This window comes from Syngnathoides biaculeatus, chromosome 20 (assembly GCF_019802595.1).
Source record: "Syngnathoides biaculeatus isolate LvHL_M chromosome 20, ASM1980259v1, whole genome shotgun sequence".
NCBI lineage: Eukaryota > Metazoa > Chordata > Actinopteri > Syngnathiformes > Syngnathidae > Syngnathoides > Syngnathoides biaculeatus.
The window spans coordinates 15,575,149-15,602,912 of record NC_084659.1 but is presented as its reverse complement, the minus strand read 5'-3'; the positions used below and the strand labels follow the sequence as shown (position 1 = coordinate 15,602,912).

Genomic DNA, 27,764 nt, shown 5'->3' with positions numbered 1-27,764 from the left:
AACTGTCCTAGCGCCAGACTTGGCAAATAAAGTAACAGTCACTCACATTTCAAAAATGTACGGGTGTGGTCAGTCATGCCCGCAGATATAAAGTTACGGCTGTGGTCCACCGGTCATGCCCGCAGATATTAAGTTGCGGGTGTGATTCGGGATGCAATCTCAAGACCTTAAAATAACTTGTTATACCAGAGTATGTATTTGTTACCTGATAGAATAATCATAATTTATTGACACTGCGCAGACAGAGACAGACATTTTTAAAGAGGTTAATAGACGTTCAAGTTCAAAACTAAGTATTCATATACGTAGTTTTGGAATTGTGAGTGTACCTCTTTAAGAGCGGAGGGGGCGGTGTCAAATAAACTAGGAAGTAGAAGTAGGCTGAGCAGCAGCTTTCGTGTGCTTCTGTTTAGAAAAAAAAAAAAGACGTCAGGCCGTGGTTCACTACGCTGGATCGGTTTTCATGTAGGATGAAAGTGTGCGAAAAGTGCGCAAGACTACACAAAATAAGCGACGTCTTTCAATATCTATGCATTTCTACTCGTAACAAATTTTACGCGTGTGATTTTTCGTGCTCGACTGTGAAGATTTGCGAGTGCAATGGCGCGCGGGCGCTTAAGCGCCTGTCAAATGACAGGGACTGCAGTACTCCCTCGTTTTTCACTGTTAATTGGTACTTGACCCACCCGCGAAAGGTGAAAAACAGCAAAGTAGGAGTAAATAGTTTTTTGGGTTTTTTTTGCTCCATAGGTCCTTGTTGTCTTGCTGGGGATGCCGCATTATACCCTATCGATGTGGCTTCCCGCTACAGTACTGTACTAATGCATGCCAGCATTTTCTTTTATTTATTTTTTTATTTTTGCTTCATTGGTCGCCGGGGATGGTGCATTAGTACGTCGCAATCGAGCGTTTTTTTGGGGGGTGGGGTCCAGAAATCTGCGATGTTCTGAATCCTCGATATGTGATCCGCAAATTTCTTGGATTACTGTAGTTTCGAAAGTGTTTTCCAGACTCTAGGATGCCTTCGCTTTGTGAAAAATTGATAATACTCGGAAGGGGGTCAGTTGCGTTTGATTGCCTTTCAACGCGTCAATTAAAAGTTTCATCGTGACATTACCGAAGTTCGTAGTTTGTATGTTGGCTTTTCTTTTTCCACACTACCCTTTTCACACCGTTGCTCAAAATAAACCGTGCACGGGGAATATGCTCGGGCTTCTTCTCTCAAACGCGAAGTACAAACAATGGGCTGCCGCTAAATAAGTGTTGAAGATTGCAAGAATGCTTTTGCGTCTCTCCGCTCGCGCCATCTGCAGCTACGCGCATGTGTTATCTACGTGTTACCTTGAAAGTGTGTCTAATTAAAATCGCTATCACGTACGGCTTTTTATAAGACTTAATGAGACATTCGGAGGAAGTGCTTTAATTTGCAGTCTTTGTATCGGGGCGGGCGGCACGGTGGAGCACCAGGTAAAGCGTCGGCCTCACGGCTCTGGGGACCCGGGTTCGATCCCGGCCCCGCCTGTGTGGAGTTTGCATGTTCTCCCCGTGCCTGCGCAGGTTTTCTCCGGGCGCTCCGGTTTCCTCCCACATCCCAAACAAACGTCGGCCAATAGAGACAGTGGTCGGCACGCTGGACCAGCTGGTAAAGCGTTGGCCTCACAGTTCTGATGACTCCGGTTTAATCCCGGCCCCGCCTGTGTGCCACCATTAATTGGACACTCTAAATTGCCCCTAGGTGTGATTGTGAGTGTGGCTGTTGTCTATGTGCACTCTGATTGGCTGGCAACCAGTTCATTCCTCCTGCCCATTGACAGCTGGGATGGGCTCCAGCGCGCCCCGCGACCCTCGTGAGGATAAGCGGCAAAGAAAATGGATGCATCAGGGTGCAGTATTGAACGGCAATTCTTTTTTTGAAATGTTTGATAACTGAAAATATAGATTCACGCTCCGTTTTTCCCCGCATATCACCAGCACACGTTGTTCATCCGAGTCGTCCACTTTAGCAGCGTTCGTTTCACAACGCATCGCTCTCGAAGACGCCGCCGAGCACTCGGCGAATCGCTTTAATCAAACTCGGCTACTAAATCGCCGCATCACCATCCGCGCACGCTCCATTTTACAAATGCCGTCTTCCAGAGTTGAGTTAGACGAAACATTCTGTATGTTCCGCGCAAGGCTCATGAAATATTAAATGCAGTTCTCGGGGTAAAAAATATAGCATGATGCTAATTAAGGAGAAAACTTGCATGAGGTTGTCGGGATGCGCGCACGCCCATCATCTCTTGTTTAGAGGATGTGTAGAAATGTGCAGTATGTACACACGAGGCTTCAGGTACTAAATATTTCATCAACGATAAACATTGCAGTGAAAGATGTCACGCTGGGTTAGAGAAAGAGAGGAGAGATAATGAATTAAACGGCAAGGGGGGGGGGTGAGAACACCGAAACGGTGGAATAGACCGGATGTGTGGATTCTGTGTGTCATGTTGCTACAATAATCGAGGTTTAGAGGTCAACGCGCGCTTGAAGTGAGAACACACCGAATCAACACTTCGGGGACGGGTTTTGTTCTTAATGAGGCCCTTTGACTCGGAACGCCGACCACGCTAAAGAGAGGGCCGGCGTTATAGCGGCAGCGCTCGCTCCTCCACCAGGCTGTTTAATTACAGCAATCGGGAGAATCAACAAAAGAAGCCGCACTTAATGGTTAGCTTGCGTGAGGGGGGGGGGGGTTGTGGAAAAGGAAATAAAAAAAAAAAAAACTTGCATTGTAATCATCTTATCAAGACTTTTCAATGGGCGGAGAGGTCCTAGAGTGCAAGCCTGGTCATTTTAAAGCTTTTTTTTTTTTTTTATTGTTCAATAATGCAGACTCGAGAATGAATAACAACCCCGAACCCAGCAGGGTTCGCTTTTTAAAAGAATGTTTGCACTCCGATTGAGAGTAGACCTTGAGTGGCTGCTCACAATTAAAATGTTAATGAAATATTTCGTGAAGATAAGCGCTGCTGGGGGAGTCTGATAAGAAATGCGCGCACACACACACAAATAAATAAAAAAATACAGAAAGGAAATTGTGGAAATATACAGCATGAAGGATTATGGTTTGACAGAGATGAACATCACGTGCTAAAATGGAGTAAAGAGCAATGAGAAACTTTTCAACTGTGCTGTTAAAAATCAATCAAAAATTGCAGCCCAGTAGTCATTCTTACCAAAAAGACTATCAAGGAATTGGAACCTTATTTTGGGCCAAATACTCATCCACCGATACATTACAAAGATAATCAAAAGGACACACATGGAGCCACGGAGATCATCAAAAGTAAAGATGAAACTGTAAATTTAAATTCACTTAACGTCTGCTCTAAAATTCGAGTAAAGAGCAAAGAGAAACTTTTCAACGATGCTGTTAAAAATCTATTAAAATTTGCAGCCCATTCGGCATTTAAAAGGGAACTTGAACTAACTGGTTCCGCGACTTCTTACCAAAAACACTACCAAGGAATTGAAACCTTATTTTAGGCCAAATACTCATCCACAGATACAGTGCAAAGATGATCAAAAGAACGCACATGGAGTAATAAACTTAAAAAGTCTACTCTAAAATGGAGGAAGGAGCATTGAGAAACCTTTCAACGATGCTGTTGAAAATCAATTAAAAATTGCAGCCCAGTTGGCGCTTAAAAGGGAACTTGAACAAACCGGTTCCACATCTTCTTACCAAAAAGAATATCAAGGAATTGGAACCTTATTTTAGGCCAAATACTTATCCACAGATACAGTACCAAGATAATCAAAAGCGCACACATGGAGCTAAGCAGATCATCAAAAGTAAAAGATAAACTGTAAATTTGAATAAACTTAAAATCTACTCTAAAATGGAGTAAAGAGCAATGCGAAGCTTTTCAACTGTGCTGTTAAAAATCCATTAAAAATTGCAGCCCAGTCGGCATTAAAAGGGAACTTGAACAAACCAGTCCTGCTTCTTTGTCAGGTTCACTAATCAGACATTCGTTAAACGGGACCAAAAAAAGGAAGCAAAGACACCACACCACCGACAAGCAAAACAGTTTGAAACAAGGTGTACATGTTTGTTTCTGTGCGTGTGCATGTGTGGAAGCATGTGTGGTCATCATTTCTTTAACAGGCAGCAATTCTAACAGTTCTGATGATGAGATGTTTTTGTTCTTGCTATCTCGTGCTAGGAGGCTGCCACGTTATCTAGGGCAGAGCAAAAGCATTTCTTTATTGAAAGCAAATGTATGATAATTATCATCACAATTATTCCTACAATCTTCTTACCAAAAAGACTATCAAGGAATCGGAACTTTATTTTGGGCCAAATAAACTTAGTCTTGGAACTTTTGTTCCACGATTTCGATGATTTCGTTTGTTAAGATGGTCTAGAGTATTTGTAGGCGTCTTATGATGAGCAAGACAATAAAGTCTATAAATGATAATGTATGTTCATGTAATCTGCCATTAACAAGCCGGATTTTCTTAATCAGAACTGAACGGTACTAAAAGTGGATCAAAGGGAAGACCTGGTTAATATTTTATGGGTAAAATATTGGGGTCTTTTCAATGCCACGCCATTTTGTGTTCATAAAAACCCGTTTTACCAGTTTTCTCTTTCCCCAATTTTAATTTCGCTACGTTCAAGAACATTTTGATTTTCGTGGCGCCCAAACGGAACGGATCTTTCCCTCCTTCAACCCGCACTTCCCGAGTCCATCGTCCCGCGTTTGACATTTTATGAACGGGGGCGGGGGTGGGGGGGGGTGATACGGGGACCTCAGCGCGTACGGGCTTTAACGCGTCGTTGATCCCGCCCTCGGACGGCAGCCGATCAATGGGCCTCGTGCGGAGCGCCTCGACACTTGAACCCCTTTAAAGCCGGCCCGCGCCGATGCTTAGCGCCGCGGCTACATTTGATTTGTGTCATCGTTAATATTTGATTCTCTGCTCGGGCTCGAATAAATAAATAAAAAAGAAAACGAGAGAGAGAGAGAGAGAGGAGAGAGAGAGAGAGAGAGAGAGCGACCAAGAGAGCGAGCATTACTTATTAATAAACTCATTATGTCCAGTCAAATCACAAACCCTTTATGAAATATAAATCTGAGCCCCCCTTTTGGTAGGGCAGCACTACATTCATCGTTGAGCGATAAATTAAATGTACTTTGACCACAACAAGTAGCGCGAGTTAATAAGCAGCATATGTTAACCGAATTAGCAAGCTTTACTGTGAAAAAGTATTGGTAGCTTCTTGATTCATATTCTTGCATGATTTAAGATCATCGCAAAATGCAAATCACACCTTTGGTTCATTTTCACGGACTGCGCCCAATTCAAGAACAGATTCCAAAAATTAAGTCAGTGACATCTGTCAGTCAGGAAAGGGTTAAAAAGTCATTTCTAAAGTTTTAGGACTCCAGTGAACCACTTTCAGAACAATTATAGACAAATGGAGAAAACAAGGAAGAGAACCATCCCAGGAGTTGCCAGCCTACAAAAATGTTGTTCTAGAGTAGAGTGATGACTCATTCAGGAGGTCACAAAGGAACCGACTGTGACATAGTTCTAAGTTCCAAAAAGAATATTAAGACCTTTTCCATAAAAAAAAAACATTTAAGGCATTTCTGAAAAAGAATATACTGTTAAACATAGTGGTGATAGTCTGATGATCTGGGGTTGCTTGACTCCTTCAAGGCCCGGATAACTTCCTGCGATTGAGGGAACCACAAATTCTGTTCTTTACAAGAAAAGAACAACATTTGGCCAATTAATCAATTCGTGACCACAAGTTGAAAGTGCACTTGGGTTCTGGAGTACGACAACAATACAAATGGATTACTGTACAGGATTACTGTCCAGGTCCAGGTGGGGTCGTGTCTTGGAGTCCATCATGTGGCGGAACAAGCATTGTTTGATTGTCGTCACCTTTCTGCCGGGCCTTGTCGTGAGCGAAGCTGGAGCACTGCCAGGAGGGTCGTGGCCTGGTCACCGCTCTGGGCGGTGCCACCTCTGGGACTCGTCACAGCTGTTGCGCATTTGCCACATTAATGTGAAGTTTTCCCCACGGGCATTTTCCAGTTCATTGAGTTCGAGTTGGGTTATCGGGTGCGGACACTGCTTCTGAAATAAAATCCACTGGACATTATGCCTTTGCCTCAAAGTCCTGAATTTGAGTCCTCTCCCGCGCCGATGGCGCGTGACAGAATGAACTGGCCATGGATCCAGCGGACTCAAAGGTGAATCACGTTCCTGTCCTGGCAGCGATCCGTCCTCAGCCGCGTTTCGGTGGCTAACCGTCCACAGCTGCCTGACAACCACGTTTCGGCGGTGACCTGACCACGGCCAACTGACGACCGCGTCTCAGCGGCGACCCAGCCAACTGACGACCGCGTCTCAGCGGCGACCCAGCCAACTGACGACCGCGTCTCAGCGGCGACCCAGCCACCTGACGACCGCATCTCGGCGGCGACCCAACAACCTGACGACTGCATCTCGGTGGCGACCCCTACACGGCTGCGTCTCGATGGAAACAACCGCTGCACGGGCCCCTCATATTCTTGTTTCGGCGGCGTGCAGGTTCCTGACAGCTACACTTTCTGGTTTTGGCGGCGACGCCAACCGATTCCCAGCCACTTCGCGTTTCTGTTTTGACAGCGATTGCAACGCATGCCCACCGTTCACAACCAGGACTCGGTGGCGACAGAATTCGGCCGGCGATGAGGGGTTTGTGCCTTCTACCGGCTCCCCTTGTCATGTTTCTTTTTTGGGGGATCTGCGCCTTAGTGGGTTGGTTCTGTCATGATCAGGGTTGGAGCACTGCCAGGAGGGGTGTGGCCTGGTCACCGGTCTGGCTGGTGCCACCTGTGGCACTCGTCATTTCTCTGAGTTTTTGTCACAGGGATTTGCCAGTTCATTGAGTTTGCACCAGGTCACTGGGTGCGGAGTCTGCTTCTGAAATAAAACCCACTGGATATTATGCCTTTGCCTCGGAGTCCTGCATTTGGGTCCTCCCCCGCACCGATGGCACGTGACAGGCCTATTATTATTTAATATTATACATGACTCGTGCACCGACTGTAGAAAGCGCCATACATTTCTTGAAGTCTCGGCACCCTTTGCGCCACGGTCCTTGCGCTGGACTTTTGTGAGGCATTCAACTGCCGTAACCAGATAGTTTTTGACATACTTGGCAAAATAAAGATGATTCTGATAAGTGTTGGAATCGAACTATTTTACGTTCAGCGATTCAATCAGTTCCCGACAACGTGGACGTGTTGACACAACCGTGTGTCTGTGTGTGTGTGGTCAGTCCACCTGACCAATGCGAAAGAGAATGCCTACCAGGGACCAATTTGCCCCCCCCCAGTCTATTCCCAAGGCCTGTTCATTACCACGAGCCGCGGAGAACAATACTCCTCAGCTAGCCAAGTTCATTTGCTGCCGTTTTCTCTCATTTTCTTTTTCCGCCCGGGAAAAACACAACAGAGCGCCCCCGTGGCTCCCCGCAGTGCGCCAGTGCACGCCTGCGAAGGCGAGATTGGGCGAGGCGAGCTCGCACGCCGTTTCAAAGCTAAAGCTGCCTGGAATTCTCTCCGCGAGCCTCCATTTTTCATCTGTCATGTTTCTTAAGAGGGGGGAAATGAGCCAGAAGACTTGCTGCTTGCTTTCTTTTTGTAACTAAGAAAAAAAAAAAGTTAAAACTACATTGGAGGAATGCTAAAGCGGGAAAATTGCAGCGTTTCAAGGAGTTTTTGATGGGCATTTGCGGAGGAAGTGTACCCAGTTAGCGTAGCAGTTAATCACTTGTAACCTCACATCGCACGTTTTAAGCAATCATGTGTACCCGCACTGTGTACGTCAAAGTTATAGTTCTTCAAAAGTAACAGTAACATTTATGCTCATTTCAATTTGCTGGCATTGACTATTACATCCATTATCTAACGGTTTTGCGGGTCAGGTCACGGGGGAAGTAGCTTCAGCAGGGATACCCAGACTTCCCTTTCCACAGCCACTTCTTCCAGCTCTTCCGGAGGGATCCCGATGCGCTCCTAAGCCAGCCGAGAGACATGGTCTGTCCAGCAGCGTGTCCTGGGTCGTCCTTGGGGTCTCTTTCCGGTGGGACATGCCCGGAACACCTCACCAGGGAAGGCATCCAGGAAGCATGTGAATCAGAGGCTCCAGCCACCTCATCTGGCTCCTCTCAATGCGGAGAAGTAGCAGCTCAACATTGAGCCCCTCCCTGATGATCGAGCTTCTCACCCTATCTCTAAGGGAGAGCCCGGACACCCCGCGGAGGAAACTCATTTCGGCCGCTTGTATCCGGGATCTTGTTCTTTCGGACACGACCCACAGCTTATGCCCATAGTTGAGGCTATGAACGCAGACCGACTGGTAAATTGAGAGCTTCGCTTTTCGACTTAGCTCCCTCTTTACCACAATGGACCGATACAAAGTCCGCATCACTGCAGACGCTGCACCGATCCGTCTGTCGATCTTCCTCCAGGGATACCCAGACTTTCCTTACCCCAGCCACTTCTTCCAGCTCTTCCAGAGGCTATCCCGAGGCGTTCCCAAGCCAGCCGAGAGACATACTCTCTCTAGCATGTACTGGGTCATTCTCGGGGTCTCTTGCCGGTGGGACATGTCCAGAACACTCCACCAGGGAGGCGTCCGGGAAGCATCCGAATCAACCTATTCTACTTACCCCAGCCACCTCTCAATGCGGAGGTGTAGCGGCTCGACACTGAGCTCTTCCTGGATGACCGAGCTTCTCACCCTATCTCTAATGGAGAGCCCGGACTCCCCGCGGAGGAAACTCATTTCGGCCGCTTGTATCCGGGATCTTGTTCTTTCGGTCACGACCCACAGCTCATAGGCACTCGGACTATTGTAAAATGAAATTATGGTTTGGTTCAACAGTTTTCCGTGTTCAATTGCCTTTTGTTTTCTGTATCAACTGGGAGTGACATACGCCTAGCTTCGAGCTCCTGTACGTTTTACTGCTTATTTTGGAGAACTGTGCTAGCGAGTTTTTGTTTACAACGTGATATTGTTCCATGCGCTCCTATTAATTGATTATTTACTGTATTGAGTGACCAAATTAAGCGGCAAATGCACAACGGTGACCTGACGCGCCTCGCTTGCATGACCGAGCCACTGCCGCATCTGTTTGTTAGCTGCTTATGTGTATTATGGTACCAAACAAAAACAGATCGAGCTCACATTCCAGGCGACTCACAGTCGCAGCGTGCGGAATGAAGCAAGCTTGTAACGGCCACTGAAGCAAGAGAGGTGACATAGCACTTTTTTTTTTTGGGGGGGGGGGTTGTTTGTGGTTATTCATTTCAATATGTAAACCTCACAAATCTGGATATATTGGGGTCTTGGCTGGCGCTCACCTTTCCAGCACCTGGCCGCGGCCATGCTGAACGGCAGATTTCCGAGGCTAATATACATCAGGGGCATTAGTATGCCTCGGAGGAGCTGTGTGCATGCACTTTGTCGGGAGGAGAGGTGGTGATGTAAGGTAGGGGGTTGAGAGCAGGGTGGGGTGGGGGGTGGGAATAAATGTTTGCAGTTTGCCCACTGACCTGGAGCGAACCATCCCCCCCACACAGTGACACAGTGCCCCCTCTGGGCTGGAAATAAAAGCATAAGCGACACAATCTAGACGAGAGTACAGTAGGAGCACGTCTAACGTTCCATTAGAAAACTGCTTATTAAGCTGATGCTAATAAATAACAGTCATTGCAGTCGGGCTTTATCAAAACATAGATCAAGATAGACAGTTGCGTTTGATCAGTGAGCATCACATTCCTCAACATGATCATGTTCCAGTGCACATTATGCCAACACGAGCTTAGAATAACAGCTTATGGCGACTTGCAATACCCACCCTCCCCCAAACGCACCAAAAGTGGTACGATTAAAAAAAAAAAATGTATTAAACTCACTTGCCAGTTGTACATGATTTATATCTTCTCACGGGACAACACTGAGGAAATGAAACTTTACTACAAGGTACAATTAGCCAGCGTGCAGTTTGTGTAACAGTGTACTTTTGCCTGATGAGCATCTGTGGATTCGAGTAGAGAGAGAGAGAGAGAAAGAGAGAGAAAGAGAGAAAGAGAGAGAGAGAGAGAGAGAGAGAGAGAGAGAGAGAGATAGAGATAAACATATTTGGAAAGGGGACAGAAAAGTTACACTGCACCCAGTCACTCACATTTGACGAGTGCGCCATCGCACTCGCAAATCTGCACAGTCGAGCACGAAAAATCCCGTGTGTAAAATTTGTTCCGAGTAGAAAAAAAAAAAAGATATTGAAAGACCTCGCTGATTTTTTTGTAGTCTGGAGATTAATTTACGTGTTTATTTCATGAACGTTAACGAAACAAGTCTGCTCCTAAACAATCAGTATTCACCCAGAAACAGGAAATGCAAGTTAACTGGACTGAGCGTGTATGGAAGTGACGCCGAAAGAGGGTGTTCCAAGCTGCGAGCGCATTTACGTCGAAAGTCATCAACATCATGACCAATACGTCACCCCCCCTGCTGGTCGATCGCGAGAGTCTGGCTGCTTGAAAAGTAGATATTGTGTGTGGGGGGGGGGGGTATAACACAGGTAATGTTTCTAACTATAATAAGTATGAGATTGGGATTTACTTTGACTTGATCTACGTTCTGATGTTAGACTAGTCTGTCCGTATATCTAAATGCGAACGTTCATTTTCCCCCGTGGTACCGCGTTACCTTGAAGTTGAAAACTTTTCCCCTCTCTATGCTTTAGGAAGATATAGATCATCGACTGCTAGCTTTCGTTGACGGATTGACAGATATATATATAGATAATAACAAAACAACATGATGAAATAAAACGATTTGTGAGAATATTTTGTTTTGAAATTGAACGTCTGTTGACCTCTTTAAAAATGTCCGCCTCAGTCTCTGCAGTCTCAATAAATGATGATGTATCGGGTAACAACTCCATACTCGGGTATAACAAATTTTAAAGTCTTGAGATTCCATCCCTAATCACACCCGCAGCTCTATACCTGCGGGCATGACTGGTGGACCACACCTGTAAATTTACGTCTATCTGCGGGCATGACCAACCACACCTGTACATTTCTCAAATGTGACTACTGTCCACAAATGGCAGTTTTGTTCCACGTACAGGCTAAATTAATACCATTTAATGAGCATAATCATGTTTTTGTGAGATACTGTAAAAAGGTAATTGTGTTACTGTTTAATGAGATGCAAATACATGCATAGTGCACTGTTAAAAATATCACTAATGGCTCTGCTTTCTCCTTTTTTTATATATAAATAAAAATAATAGAGTGTACTGTATCTGTATTGCTAAGCTGAAGAGGCTTTGTACTAGTTTGCTTCCAAGTGCGGTAACACGCAAGAAGTTGTGACGTGTCCCGAGTTAAACTCATCCGTAAATGTTTGCGCAAGTGGGTTTAGATTTTTCTTTTTGGAACAGGAAGAGGAAAAAAAAATATTCTCTCTGTTACGCTATAAACACTACTTGGACGACGTCGAGCTCCTCGGAAAAAAGATTTGAACGGAGAAGAAAGGAAAACAACTGGCGCTATCTTGTTTGGATAAGAGATACTTATCCAGCGGCTTTGCTCCAGTATTTAAATGAGTCCGGGTTTTCACGTTGGGGGGGGGGGGGGGACTGTAATATCCCACGACGTTTGTATCTATGCGGTACATAATGTATTGATTGCATGTAAAAATTGACGTCGTGCATGCAGTATGTGGTGTTGTCCTACCTGGCAGAAACCCCCTGACCCCCCCCCCCCCCTACGCGTGTATCTGCACATACATGTACTCGTGTACGTGCGTGCGTTTGCACCACTCCAGCTGTCTCTTCACATCCATCCGCTCTCTGATGACTGAACATCACCAGCGCATCGCCGCCGCGAGCGGATCCCGCCGGGCCTCCACCCGGACGGACGTTTCAAATAACGCTTTCTGGCACCGCAAAAAAAAAAAAAAAGAAAAAAAATACGAAGCGGCTCAAGAAAATGGATGGATGGAAATTCGCGGGCCTGGGGTGGAGACGGGAGATGAAATGAGGAGACAGTCAAACATTGCTAGGAATTTGAAAACCACATTGTCCCATTAAATAAAGGTGCACGGACACCATCAAAGTTTATATATGAAATACAGTGAAGAAAATAAGTATTTGAACACCCTGCACTCTCACAATACATGGCCGCAGTTATCCTCTCCTGAATACAGTGCAGTCGTATTGTCTCATGTGCAGGAAAAACACCCCCAAAGCATGACGCTACCACCCCCGTGCTTCACAGTAGGGATGGTGTTCTTGGGATGGAACTCATCATTCATCTTCCTCCAAACACGGTTAGTGGAATTATGACCAAAAAGTTCAATTTTGGTCTCATCTGACCACAAAACTTTCTCCTGCGATTCCTCTGTATCAATCCAAATACTCATTGCTAAATTTAAGACGGGCCTTGGCACGTGCTGGTTTTAGCAGGGCAACCTTCCGTGCCATGCATGATTTCAAACCATGACGTCTTAGTGTATGACCAACAGTCACCTTGGAAACGGTGGTCCCAGCTCTTTTCAGGTCATTGACCAAGTCTTGTCGTGTAGTCCTGGGCTGATTCCTCACGTTTCTCAGGATCACTGAGACCCAGGAGGGGCTCCACTCCGATCGAGACTGACCGCCATGTTTAGCTTCTTCCATTTTCTAAAGATTGCTCCAACAGTGGACCTTTTTTCACCAAGCTGCTTGGCAATTTCTCCGTAGCCCTTTCCAGGTATGTGGAGTTGTACAATTTTGTCTCTGGTGTCTTTGGACAGATCTTTAGTCTTGGCCATGTTACAAGTTTGAGTCTGACTGATTGTATGGGGTGGACGGGTGTGTTTATGCAGCTAACGACCTCACACAGGTGCATCTGATTCAGGATAACACATGGAGTTGAGGTGGACTTTTAAAGGGAGACTAACAGGTCTTTGCGGGTTTAGAATTCTAGCTGATAAACAGGATGATGTCTCTCACAGTGGACATGCACCTACGATGAAAATTTCAGACCCCTTCATGATTTCTAAGTGGGAGAACTTGCAATATAGCAGGGTGTTCAAATATTTATTTTCCTCACTGTAAAAAAAGATAAATGTCTTCTGCTTTCTCTGAAATAATAAATTAAATTGAACCCCCAAACACATTTCTCGATAAGATTTCCGAAACTAAACGAGATGATTCCGCATACCTGAAGTGCTAATAGGCTCACATGCGGCATTTTGTATGTGTGATATTTGCAAGTACACAAGCAGCTGGCCAAGTGTCAACCTGTGAATTCCCAGACCTTTTAGAGTATCCTCGTGAAGGAAGCGATGACAGCGCGCAACCTAACGCGCGGATTGGCAGCGGGTTTATTAGCAACTTGCCTCCCACCCGCCGTTCTCGGCTTCCCCGAGGCGCCTCGACGGGCGGCGGGTGGGTGGCGGCTCGCGAATATGTCAGGCTTGCGAAACCCGAGAACTCTAGTCATGAATATGTATCGCGGCGCAACTGCAGCTGTTTGTGCAACATTAATCAAAAAGCAATACAGTCGTCCTTTGTTTATAGAGCTCGTGGTCCTACGTCATTAAAAAAAAAAAAAAAAAAATCATGTGACTTTTGTTTACCTCGCCATATTGGCAATCAAGCTAAGCATTGGTCAATTTTAAGTCAGTTGGAGATGACACGGAAATATGTCTTGTAGCACGACGCCCAGAGTCTTGTCTGATACCGTCAGACATTTAGAAGGTGAAAAACGATGGTACGTGGAAAAATGAGATCAACTCAGCATAGAGGACCCGTATTTAATGCCAAAGTCGATGTTTTAGCCGATAAGAAATTGGACTGTTAATTCGCTTCCGGTTGTCTTGGACAACTGGATCTACACACGGATCTGGTGAATAAGTCGTCGAGATTTACACGGAAAAAAGTTTGAAAGCGTCTAAATGTCTGGATGCATACGAATACTTTGCTGCTGGATCTGTTCTCATCAGGATCCCGCATAGTGATGGTTTTGAGGGCTCGTGAACGTGGAAGTGTGTCCGGCGACACGTTAACCTTTGCCGGAAACCATTGATCTTTTCAGCCAGTATTCAATAAAAATACCAATATTTAAATAAATGACCCCTGGTTTTACACAAACTCACATTCCATAACTATGATTGGTTAAAAAAAAAAAAAAAACACGGAAGCGTATTGCGGCCACCTGTTAACCTTTGTTTTTTTTTAATATGCATTGTTCTCAAATGAGCCAACTTGGCATTATTAGTACTTTTTGGTAATTTGAGTTTGAGAAGAATAATTCCTACCTAAAATGAAGCGATCGCTACACAGGCGTTGAAGAGGTTCTTACTGCCCTGATCATATTCAGCGAGGACAATGGATTTTAAGGTCAAGTTGAAGACTTTTCACAGGATCCATCTATTAGCCACCGCTTTTCCGGGTCGGGTCGCGGGGGAAGTAGCTTCAGCAGGGATACCCAGACTTCCCTTTCCCCAGCCACTTCTTCCAGCGGTGCATTTTTTTTCCAATTGCAATGTGAAAACAAAAGCCACAATGCATGAAATCTGCAATAAACGAACGCAAATTTTGAATACAGGCCTAGCAGCGGATTCAAACGTTTCCACGACATTGATTTTTTTTGCTGTAGGTCGTCCCGTTCTCGCGGCGAGAACGCTTTCGTCGACATGAATACATCGGTTCCCCGAGAGATCGACCAATTGGCGCACCGAGTAATTATAGCTGCAGAGTGAACCGCCGCATCGACAACATCTCCGCCCGCAGCCGCCGCATTAATTGGCCACCCGTCAGGAGAACACGCGCGCAACTGATCTTTGCACTCGCGAGTTCTCTGCGTGGCACTGGCGCGGTTCTCGAACCTCGCCACAGGTGAACGGTTTCTCGCTTTCACCTGACCCGTCGGCGTCGGTAATTCCAAAGCACGCGAGGTCATCCGACAGCAAACAACAATCGGCAGCCAGACGCACGTCTTTAATGAAAAAGAACCGATTTGGTTTTAATTAGACGGCACCTCTCGGGGGGTCTTATCACGCCGTCGATGCCTATTCGGGAAAGTTACCCCGGCCCTCGCCGCTTCTCCCGTTACCGTTGTTGCATTCGAATGAACCCTTAACGGATCACCTCCATTGGCCACGGGGGAGCGTTTATAACGAGAATTACTTTCATATTGGATCATTCCACGGTGCATAATTTACGTAGAATATCGGCCGGCGCAGAGCATAATGGGAATTTGCCAGTGGTGCTCCGCTTTTCAATTACAAAATTGTGTAAAAGAGAAAGTCTTTACTCAATTGTCCGTTTATTTTTGTTACTGTACACTCTCCTTGCTCAAAAATTTTTCTAAGTTACTTTTTTTTTTTTTTTAGTTTGTCATTGGCTGGTCATTTATTAATGAGGACCGCCATCTTGTTCTGTAGAAAGAAAAAAACAATTGTCCTGTTTGGGTGTGACATCCGTCGACCGGCTTTCAGCTTTTGGGACGCAAAAATGAATTTCTCCTCAGGTTACCTATGCAACGAGGTTTTTATGTTTTTTTTATGTTTTTTTTTTTTTTGTACCTGCTGTCCTGTTTGGCTGCTTATTCGTGCAGACTGGCGGATCTGCCTGCCTTTTTATGCCGGAACTGTTTTTTTTTTTTTTTCTTTGCAACATGAGGAGTTTGAAATACACCAAGTTGATCAATCTTTAAACAGGCTGAGATTTAAGAAGGGGGGGGTGATTTTTTTTTTTTTTTTTTTTTTTTTTTTCCAGCCACATGCGGTGCAGCGTGATGGGTCTTTTATTTCTCGCCAGCAATCAAGATTCGAGAGTGGAGAAAAAGGCAACAAAAGAAGAAAAAGAGCCGCTGCTAGCAGCGTGGGGCGAAGGAGTGCCACGCCGGAGCGCAAATGATCTCGTCAGGCACCGTCGTGATTCTCCTACGACCAGTAATACTCCTTTAAAAAAATATATATATACACATTTCTAAAGAAAGGCCCCGCAGGCTTAAAGCTGGCATACAATGGGAAAACGCCATTTATATGCTAATGATTGGCATAAATGTGATGGTTTTAGAAGCCATTCAATGTCAAATAAGTGAACACAAACAGTGATGCAACACAAGTAGACTATTAGGATACTCCGAAGTTCTTAATGCTCTACAAAAATAGACTAATATTGAAGTTTATTGCATCATTGAGATTACTTTAATCCTTTCAAGTACTAATGCACATATGTATGTGTAACTCAACCCAGTTGGATTTGTATTTGGCTGTATCGATATTGTTGACCCCAAGTATTTGAAGTCGTCCACCCTTGCCATCTCTTCCCCCTCCACCCCTCTCTTACAAGCACATCTGTCAGCTTACCCCTTACCACAGCAAACAAGAAGGGGCTCAGCGCGGATCCCTGATGCAGTCCCACCTACACCTTAAATTCTTCTGACACACCTCACTGCTGTTCTGCTGCCCTCATACATGTCCTGTACTACTCTAACATTAGCATCAACGGTTTTAGAAACCCTTCAGCAACAGATACGTGAACACAAACGGTGAAGCAACACAAGTAGACAACACCACGGTACTCCGATATTCTCCATCCACTGCAAAAAAAATAAGACTAATATTGCAGTTTATTGCATCATTGAGACTAGGTAACCCACCCTCCCAGGCCTTTTCATCCTTACGCGGAGATTACTGTATTCCTTTCAAGTACTAATGCGCATATATATGTGTAACTAAACCCTACTGGATTTGTACTTGGCTGTATCCCACATTCTTGCACACAGACACACTTGTGAAATATTTCTACTCTAATTTTCTTGTGTTCTGTTTACATTTCACAACTCTCTGAGCTTATTTGGGCTCACGTGGGGAGTTTGCGGTCGGTCAAGCAGCCAACCGTGTGATTGGGACACAATAAAGAACCCCAAACTCACAAAATCAACACAAATATGCGAAACAATGGCGGAAAGTACTTGACTTTCACGTTTTTGTTACATTACGGCAGGCGTAGCTGCCTTTAATGCCAGCCCGGCGCAATATAAATAACGCCGGACGGAACGACGGCTATATTTAGGCCGAGCGCCGTCCCTCGTGAGTTCGCACCAAGTACGCCAATTAACATTTTAAAGGTTAACGTCTCCGTCGGAAAACAAGCGTTGACCCCCCCAGAGAGGCACCATCGCACGTCTCGGCTGTTTTTTTGTCTCTGACACACTTTCGGGCCAACGCTTGGCTTCGCAGTCTGGGAGGAGGAGGTGGAAATAAGATAAAAAATAAAAAAAAATAAAACAAAGATTATAAGAAAGTGATGAAAAAGCGTGTCATAGAAAGGCAAAGCGGTGTTTCGTCAACATTTCAACATACGGTAGGTAGGTAGGTTTAAAAAAAAAAAAAAAAAAAAAAAAAAAAAAAACGGGCATTTGGCTGGAGCGCAGCCAGTCAAAGAAAAAGAAAAACGACGTCGTTTTATCGAATTGCAGTCACGCCGTTGCACTAAAATAGGACGATTGTCGGCATTTAGAGCGAGTATTAAAGCGTACAGGTCGATAAAAGTAATGCGCGGGTATCAAACTGTGGCCGGAGGACCAGACGCGGCCCGCCACGTCATTTCACGTGGCCCGGAAAAGCAAATAGCGCGAGTCGACTTCGTGTTTCTATATATCAAATTTGATAATCACAATCGCAAGCTATCTTCACTTGTAAAAATATTTTTGCTGCCAAAACCCCTTTAAAAATAAATATAATGGGTTAAATCTTTCACCGTTTCTGCTGTCAGAAGTTGTTTACCATCAGTATGTTGTCCATTCAGCCATCCATTCTCTTTGCTGCTTATCCTCACGTATTTGTACGACACAATCCACATGTAATTATACTCATTACTTAATCTGCCAACCACCTGAACAAATGAAAGATGCCCATGATATTTTCAGTACTGCGCAAAATTTGTCCTGCGGCCTGGAACCTCGCGCGTGATTGTATTCACATTATAGAGCCAACATAGTCAAAATACATAAAGACATGCAGTATAAGAATAATAATGGGTAAATCTTTCACATTTCTGCTTTCAATAGTAGTTTACCATCAGTATGTTGTCCATTCAGCCATCCATTTTCTTTCCCACTTATCCTCACGAGGGTCACGGGGAGTGCTGGAGCCCTATCCCAGCTGTCAACGGGCAGGAGGCGGGGTACCACCCTGAACTGGTTGCCAGCCAATCGGACACAGGGGCAATTTAGAGTGTCCAATTAATGTTGCATTTTTTGGGGGTGTGGGAGGAGACCGGAGCACCCGGAGAAAAGCCACGTAGCCACGGGGAGAACAGGCAAACGCCACACAGGCGGGTCCGGGATTGAACCCGGGACCGCAGAACCGTGAGGCCAACGCTTTACCAGCTGAGCCACTGTGCCGCCCGTCTTCACTTGTAGTAAAAAAAAAAAAAAAAAAAGAAAAAACAATTTGCTGCCAATACACATTTTAAAATAAATGTTAAATCTTTTATGTTTCTGCTGTCCAAATAGTTTACCATCAATTTGTTGGGTACTTATATTATTCTCATTACGGGTTCATGGTATAAGTTAGTAAAATTTACAAGTATAATAATTAATTATAATTTAGTTTTTATAAGTTCAATGCGGTCCGTGACAAAAAATTAATTTGACATCATTAGTTTAATGTCTCGAGACTTTGAAAAGCTAATTTTTGGGGGTATCTTGGATACCATGGAGCTGCATGATAAACTTGCATTAGAGGACATCCATCCATCCATTTTCATTTGCCGCTTATCCTCACCAGGGCCGCGGGGAGTGCTGGAGCCCATCCCAGCTGTCAACGGGCAGGAGGCAGGGTACACCCTGAACTGGTTGCCAGCCTATTGCAGGGTGCGTCGAGACATTGGGCGGCACGCTGGTAAAGCAATGGCCTCACAGTTCTGAGGACCCCGGTTCAATTCCGGCTCCGCTTGTGTGGAGTTTGCATGTTCTCCCCCGTGCGTGCGTGGCTTTTCTCCGGGCACTCCGGTTTCCTCTCACATCCCAAAAACACGCAACATTAACTGGACACTCCAAATTGCCCCGAGGTGTGATTGTGATGGGCTCCAGCACTCCCCGCGACCCTCGTGAGGATAAGCGGCAAAGAAAATGGATGGATGAATGGACGACATACTGATGGTAAACTACTTCTGAAAGCACAAATGTGAAATATTTAACCAATTATTATTCTCATACTGCATGTATTTATGCATTTGGACTATGTTGGCTCTATAATGTGAATACAATCAAGTGCGAGGTTGGAGTACAAATTTTGCGCAGAACTGAAAATATAATGGCCATATTTCATTTGTTCAAGTGGTTGTTGGATTAAGTAATGAGTATAATTACATGTGGACTGTATCGCACAAGTACATACTTAGGCCTTAAGGTTTAAGATCAATCAAGTAAAAATAAATATAAAAAGTAGTTTTTAAAAGCAATGATATTTAATAATATTTGAAAAACTATTTAAAGCTACCTGGGAAAATATAAATGTCCCGCAATGCTTAAGGTCATGCCACACCATTTCAATTTGATTCAAATGTAGACTGGTAAAGAGCATTAGTTATGGTTCCAAACAATCCCAGCAAGTCATCCAGGTCCTGAATTAGCAAAGCAGCCCCAGACCATCACACTACCGCCACCATGTTTGACTGTCGGTACGTCCACGATTATTCGGGTTGTGAACTTTAACTGCGGCAAGAGGTTATTAAGATTTTGACTGCACTCTTGGCATCATTTTTGTAAGCCGGTCACTCCGAGGTTGATTCGCTGCATTGGCGCGTTTTCTCCATTTGTCGTGAATGGTTCACACATGGTTCGCTGGAGTCCTAAAGCTTAAGTAATGGCTTTCCAGGCTGAGCAACGTCAATTTATTTCTCAACATTCTTGAATTTCTTTGGATTGTGTGATTTTGTTGCTGTTTTTTGAGGGTTTTTCTTTGACCGACTTTTGTCGGACTAGTTCTAGAACTCATATCTTGACTGAACAGGTCTGGAGATCATCAGACTTTGGAGTGGGGAGTCAAAGTGAACTCAACTTCCTCCCACAAAAAATATAAAATGGGCAATTATTAAGTTTAACAAGGCGGGCAGTTACTTTTTTATTTTAATATTTTGAATCTTCCCTAAAAAAAAATAATCAAACCATTCAAAAAATGCATTTTATGTTTACTTGGTTAGTATTTGTCAAATATTTACATATGTTTGATGATCTCCCACAGTGGGTAAACAATGACAATTCAAGACAATCCAACGTTTAACCTAGTCCCGTGTAAAACAGCAAAACGGGGCTGAAAAGCATCGAAACGCGATCGTATCGTGATCGCTCGTAATAAATTATTCATAAATCATTAAATATTTCTGAAGGGTGAATACATTACGGGGCACTTCAAATGATACGAACGCGCAAAACGGATGACGCCCGAGCCTACAATACGGGGGAAGACGTTTTTTTCCCGCGTTTTTTTGGATGTATTTATTATTCATGTAGTGTACCCCCACCCCCGCCATTACATTTGTATCTTTGTTTACTTTCCACCGCCATTGTAACGCACTTGTTGTCCCGTTTTTGGGACTCGCGAGCTCCTTCCAAAACGTGCATCGAATGCAAAGTGCAAAGAGTTTAAACGGGGGCTTTTTATAAAGAGGTTTCCGCAACTTTATACCCACTTAATGTGCACTTCCAATCCAAGGGGGGGCCGTGTGAGAAGCTTGTAGGTGGGGAAAGGAGGAATAGAAGCACATTAGCGAGCGCTAATCGCGTTGCCATTTAGACCGTAATTGATTTCGCTCGAACGGAAAGGGGCTGTTGGCTTCGGGGCCCCGACCAGGCTGGCGTCATTATTTGGAGCTCGCGGTCTTATTAGATAGAAGGTGACGGTTAAGAAAGTGGTGGGTGGGGAATCGGTGTTAGCCCTTGCTCGGTATAGGGAACACAGCTTGGCGTCTAATCAATGCAGTCACCGAAACACGTGTGAAAAGATGCGCTGGTTCAATAACCCAATGAAAAACAACAAAGTCAGCGGTGGACTCAACCTGAAATCACTGCAGTCGGATTGAGGTTAGCAAGACTTGGCGCTGCGGGGAAAATATCAACTAATATTTTCGTGTAGTCTTAAGGCTTTTTGTGAGAACGGACAGACCCTCTGGTCTGGCTTTACTGTAAATATGTCCCCACTCGGTGGGAATCAGCGTAAAAGGCGGCTAGCAGCTGGTGCTTAGCGGGCTCCTGCGGGTCGCAGCCAACACACACCCCCGGCCTACTGATGAAGACAGATGGATTGGGCCGCGGCCCTGACGCGCTATGCCATGGAAACCCTCCCCCTTGCGGCCCCCCCCCCCCCCACACACACACACAACCACCACCCTCCTCTCGCTCAGATGAGTGCCAAGCTTTCGATGGAGGCCGATAGCCTGCTGAGGAAATCGCGACTGGGAACTGATACGAAACGAGACATTTTCACTTGAACTTTTCAACCCGTCCTTTCATTAGCGCAATGATAACGAGGAATCTTTGCGTTTAGCGAGCCCTCATCATATTGCAGTTCTTCATTCAAGCCCCGGCTATATTTCAGATTTTCAAATGATCTTTGAAAAGTGTACTATGGGGTCCCTCAAGGGTGAGTTCTTGGACCAGTTCTGTTCAGACTGTACATGCTCCCCTCGGGTCAAATTCTTCTGAGGTTTAATGCAAGTGAAGTTTCTTTCAGCTTGTCTCGTTATATGAACGCTCATATTTGTTTGGCATAGGTTTTAACGCCAGATGCCCTTCCTGACGCAACCCTTCTTGGGGAGTAGAGGCCCCAGTGAGATACAAACTCACGACCCCTGGTTTACCAAACCAATGCTCTAACGACTGAGCTATGTACCAAAGTCTCCAGATGACTTCAGTTCTATTAAAGTGTCGTTTCCCCGTCTAAAACAGATAACAGTGAGCCAAAATTGTCATCAATTAAACTACAATAAAACCAAAATAGTTGTTTTTGGCAATGAAGACGATTGCTGTGAGTAAATACATGCAGTCACTCTCTGAAAACCGAAGAACAAGTCAGAAGTCAGTTCTTCATTCAAGTCAGATTTTCAAATGATCTTTGAAAGTATACTTTGGGGTCCCTCAAGGGTGCGTTCTTGGAAAACTTCTGTTCAGACTGTACATGCTACCCTCTAATTCAAGTATAACAGTTATATGTAGCAATGTCTCCAGATGACTTCAGTTCTAGTAAAGTGTCATTTCACCGTTTAAAACAGATAACCGAGTAAGCCAAAATTCTCTTCAAATAAACTACAACAAAACTGAGATAGTGGTTTCTGGCAATAAAGAAAAGATGACTGCTGTGAGTAAATACCTACAGTCACTCTTTGAAAACCGAAGACCAAGTCAGAAACATTTGTGTACTGATCGATTCTGACGCAACTTTTAACAGTTATATCAAATCAATTCCTAAAACTGTATCGACCATCTGAGCAAATCTATAGCGAAGGCCTGCACGTGTAAAGCAGACCAGGAGAAACTCATTCATGCGTTTATCTCCAGTAAAGTTGACTATTGTAACGGTCTTCAGACAGACCTCACCAAAAAGATCATTGAAAACCTGCAGCTGTCCCAGAATGCTGCAGCTCTGGTTCTGACTAGAACAAAGAAGTCGGAGGATGTTACTCCAATTCTAAAGTCTTTACACTATCTTCCAGTCAGCTTTAGAATAGATTTTAAAAATTTGATACTAGTCTATAAATCCAAAATCTTTTTCTAGGTGGACATGCCAAATAACTCAAGGCCAGACTCACTCATAACTGATAACGAGGAATCTTTGCGTTTTTGAGCCCTCATCATATTGCAGTTCTTCCTTCAAGTTAGATTTTCAAATGATCTTTGGAAGTATACTATGGGGTCCCTCAAGGGTGAGTTCTTGGACCACTTCTGCTCAGACTGTACATGCTACCCTCTAATTCAAGTATAACAGTTTTATGTAGCAATGTCTCCAGATGACTTCAGTTCTAGTAAAGTGTCATTTCACCGTTTAAAACAGATAACCGAGTAAGCCAAAATTCTCTTCAAATAAACCACAACAAAACTGAGATAGTGGTTTTTGGCAATAAAGAAAAGAGGACTGCTGTGATACCTGCAGTCACTCTTTGAAAACCGAAGACGAAGTCAGAAACATTGGTGTTCTGATCGTTTCCGACCCAACTTTCAACAGTTAAATCAATTCTGTTTCAACCATCAATCATCTGACAACTGTATCGATCATCTGAACAAATCTATAGTGAAGGTTAGCACGTGTAAAGCAGACCAGGAGAAACTCGTTTGTTTTTATCTCAAGTAAACTTGACTATTGTAATAGTCTTCTGACAGACCTCACCAAAAAGATCATTTAACACCTGCAGCTGTTTCAGAATGTCAGAGTATATTACTCCAATTCTAAAGTCTTTACACTAGCGTCCTCTCAGCTTTAGAATAGATTTTAAAAATCTGCTACTAGTCTAAAAAATTCCAAAACTTTTTCTAGGTGGACATGCCAAATCACAACTCAAGGCCTAAGAGTTTAACATGTTTTTCTACCATATTGCGACAAAAAAATAAAACAGATTTGCTCTGACCCCCCCCACCCCCCCATCCACCCGAACACCTTCCTTCACACAAACAAGGTGTATGTTATCCAAGAATTCCCATCCGCAGATAACCATTTTCCCTGCTGCCATTTTTGTCTTGATCTGCTTTCAAAGCGCTGGAAACAAGCTTGTCATCTCTCCCCCCCGTTTGGGGCTGAAGCGACGGCCCCTCCGAGGGCCGGTGCGAGTCTCAAAAATTAAACTTCGCTCGCGACGGCGTTAAAAACAAGCGGAGGCGTTTGAAGATGGCAGGTGTGTGTGGTGGGATTTGGGGGTGGGGGGCAATAATCTGCGAGGAGACAACAGCGCGGAGGCTCTGTGAGTGGAGAACTCAGATAAAACGTTTTCCCATTCTCCCCGGAAAGATTTTGCAGAGCCAGACAAACACCTTTGGGCTTCTCCGCAGATGTGTGTATTCTCCAAAAATTCACCCCAGGCGGCGTGGCATTAAATAAGCGGCGCCATCTTCCCCCTCACCTCTGATAATTCCGTACCATTTACCCGTGAACGCTGTAAACGGAGGACGTTTAGCGCCTGTATAATGGCGCCGCAAAAAAAAAAAAAAAAAAAAAAAAACCTGAACGCTGAATGGAATGAATGCCCGGAGAAATGTGCTGAATGTGTTTACAATTACAGCAGCTCTGCGAGGATCATAATATTTACACGCCGTTATGGCGGCGTACCTGCTAGCAATGCGTCTCTGTGCAAATGTTGCCTGCTGTCCTTTTCTTCGGGCCTCCGTCAGCACGACTCGGCAGCCGTCCCTCGATAATGGATCCGATTGGATGGACGATCCCCCCCCATCGCTGCAGAAAATAATTGTCGTTAAATTATGCGCGCAATTATGACATGCGAGACACAAATTACAAAGCAAGACGGGTGTGGTGCATTCAAGGTCAAAAGCAAACTTTGTGAGCATGTCGTGCAGTGTTTGGGGTTGAACAAAACTTGGGTGGAGGAATAAATTATTTTGAGCAAGCAACTCTCTAATTTTCAACAATTCATAGCGGAAACAAATAAATTACAAACAGTCATAAATTTTGCTTGGATGGCATCATGGTAAAGCGACATTGCAGGAAAGTTTTTGTTTAATTACCCCCACTTTCGTTCTGGACCAGGTGTCAGTCGGTTTGGTGGATAAGGGAGAACACAAACTCCAAACAGGGAAACCAGATTTGAACTTGGGACCTCAGAACTGTGAGGCAAACCTTCTCCGACTTCTTGACGAGTTAGGTACTAGTAGCATGTGACATTCTCCTGTTAACCGGGGGCTAGTGCCAAGAAATTTTTTACAACCAACAGCAATGAAGACTAACTATTTTGTTGACAAATGTTCTGATCCATCTTTCATTCTTGTCCTCATGAGTGTTTTCATTCAACCCAGGTCCCGCTAATTGCAGCAGGTGCGGTACTAGTGCAAACCAAGCCGCACTGAAAACATGGACTGGAGTTTCAGGATCACGAATGCTGTCGATGTGAGCTGGTGGTGTACTGAAAGCAAATGACGAGACACTTTGGGAGCCGAGAGTGAAAGCACGTTTTATGGCGCTGACGCTTTGGATAAAAATTTGAAATTCACATTCTTGCAGCGGGAGAATAAGAGTGACAGCAGGGGAGCTCATCTCTTAGAAAAAAAGCTGTAACTCCGCCCACCAAGCAGGCCGAATCAATTAGGGAAAATGAGTGAACCCGGGGTTCTCAAACATGCGGCTCGCGGGACATTTCCGGCACGGAAGACGATATCTTGTGGCCCCCACTTTGATATGAGAGTTTAAAGGTCAAGTGTCATTCTAAAATAGATATTGCAATGAAAAATACTTATAACATTATTCACTTCAATGTCCATACGAAAAAATAAATATGAGCGGAGAGCGCGTCAACCATGAGCAAAGTTGCGGAGGTCTCATTCGACATCCAAGTGGGAGCCGTATCGCCTGCAACGTCTGTCCGTGACGTCACACTGGGACATTCGGCATTGAAAATATGCTGTGCCACCTACTTTGGGACAAGGAAACCCTTTTCAAATTAGAGAACATCTCACAATCGAGTGAAGCGACCGGGGTGATATTACACTATCGTTTCTAGACATATTTAGATGATATCCGGATCACTTCTAACAACAGACTCCCAGACGGAATATATGAGCCGGCCCGGACGTTTGTGTTTGCCGAAGCCGTGCTCGGCGCCGACAGGTACATCGACACATTTAGCAGCCCTGACTGAGGTACGCAGCTCAGTGGTTAGAGCACTGGTTTGGTAAACCAGGAGTTGTGGGTTCATATCCCACTGGGGCCTCTGCTCCCTGAGAAGGGTTGCATCAGGAAGGGCATCCAGGCACAAAAAAATTGTGCCAAACATATACGTGCGTTCATCTGAGATGACACGCTGTGGCGACGGCGAAAGAAACTTACTTATGTACGCAGATCCTTTGTTACATTCTGAGAGGATTATGCCCCCCCAAACTATTATTTTTTTTCGAGTAGCTGTATACACACCTACCTGTCATTTGGAACCCACGAAGCTCTCGAGCTTTCAATCCGTTAATTCACGACAAACTGAGTCTTTTAGAAAAATACAAAGAATGAATCCATCCTCCCGAGTGTTCGAACAACATCCAGCAATACAACGAGCCGGCATTTTGGCTAACACGAAGGAACAACGAGCTACCTTCCCGCAGCTAAAACTCGTAGAAACAAACGACTCCTGCTGATAGTCAATTCCTGCTTCTTCTCCAAAACAAATCCCTTCAGAGGATTTTCATGGCGGGAGTGACAAAAAGCCAGATATGTAAAAATCACGTTGTGTGGTGAAAAAACGAATTTTTCATTAATATCCTAAAAATCATGCATTTCATGACAGTGGACCTTTAATGTTAGCGCAGCCCTCGATTTTTATATGAATGGCACTTTTAGTGTTGTGTGCAGAGGTGACAAACCCACCAATCACAGCCGGCTTCCAGCGGCGCAACATCAACCGGCCTTGACGCAAGCGGAGAATTTTATCAGTAGTGTTACACACAACTTGTTTACACCGGCGTCTTTGTTTATCTTGTTTTGTGTTAAAAAAAAAAAAAAAATTAAATACATTTGAGAAGATTCGATTTTTTTAGTTGGGCGCGTGTGGAAGTGCGGAGAGTTTGCGGCCCAGCTTGAGCCTGACTTTGCCTCCAGCGGCCCCGAGGTAAATTGAGTTCGAGACCCTTGATCTAACCGTTGTTAGATCACCCGGCCAGACAAGGACTCGGTTCGCTCGCTTCATTTCAGCGACTTACCCGGCGTAAATATGTAATTTTAATCCAAGGTCCGATAACACAACAAGCAACATTTACATCGGGCAGTTTATTGAACTTGTAAATGTGTTAGGAGTCATTAAAGCATGACCTTTTATTTTTCTACACTCACAAAAAAAAAAGTTTGCACATTTATAATAATTATTTGCTGCTTCAACATTACATTCAAAGCTGTAAATCGTTATAGCTACAATTTGTTAAAAACATTATTTACATAAATTTCAATACACGTTTTTTTTTTATATTTGGCTTACTTACATTAATCTCATCAGATAATTTACAGGTTCTCAAGAACTGATTAATGGGAATATTTCATATTTTTAAAAAAAAAGAATCACAACAACTCATAAAACAACTGAGACATACAAATACTCAAGTTAATCCCGTCCGAACCCAATTCTAAAAAAACAAAAAAATGTTTTTTGTTTTTTTTTTAAAGTAAAAGCATCACTGGACTCATGATTGAGGAATACTTGATGGAATTGCCACAGAGTAACATCTCCTTTCAAACTGTACACGAGATTTATGTATTTCAAATTTACCGCGAGCAGTGAAACTCAGCGCCGACGACTTTGTCCAATGGAGACTACAGAACAGGACTTGTCGCGTTAGTGACAGAATCATAGAATTGTGCTTCAAGTTGTACAGTGAAGAAAATAAGTATTTGAACACCCTGATTTATTGCAAGTTCTCCGACTTAGAAATAATGGAGGGGTCTGAAATTTTCATCATAGGCGCATGTCCACTGAGAAAGAGATAATCTACAAAGAA

The 27,764-nt window shown here is 44.3% G+C and overlaps 1 long non-coding RNA gene across 4 annotated transcripts in view; it reads right to left on the bottom strand.

Annotated features, from left to right (window-relative positions):
• Positions 1-25,333, bottom strand: part of LOC133493523 (uncharacterized) — a 182,035-nt gene extending 156,702 nt beyond the window's left edge. For all 4 annotated transcript variants that reach the window (XR_009793031.1, XR_009793030.1, XR_009793032.1 and 1 more), the window contains exons 1-2: positions 24,801-25,333; positions 24,388-24,510 (exon numbers count right to left, since the gene is read on the bottom strand). This is a non-coding gene — a long non-coding RNA (uncharacterized LOC133493523). The remainder of the gene's footprint in view (positions 1-24,387; positions 24,511-24,800) is intronic.
• Between the last annotated feature and the right edge of the window lie 2,431 nt (positions 25,334-27,764).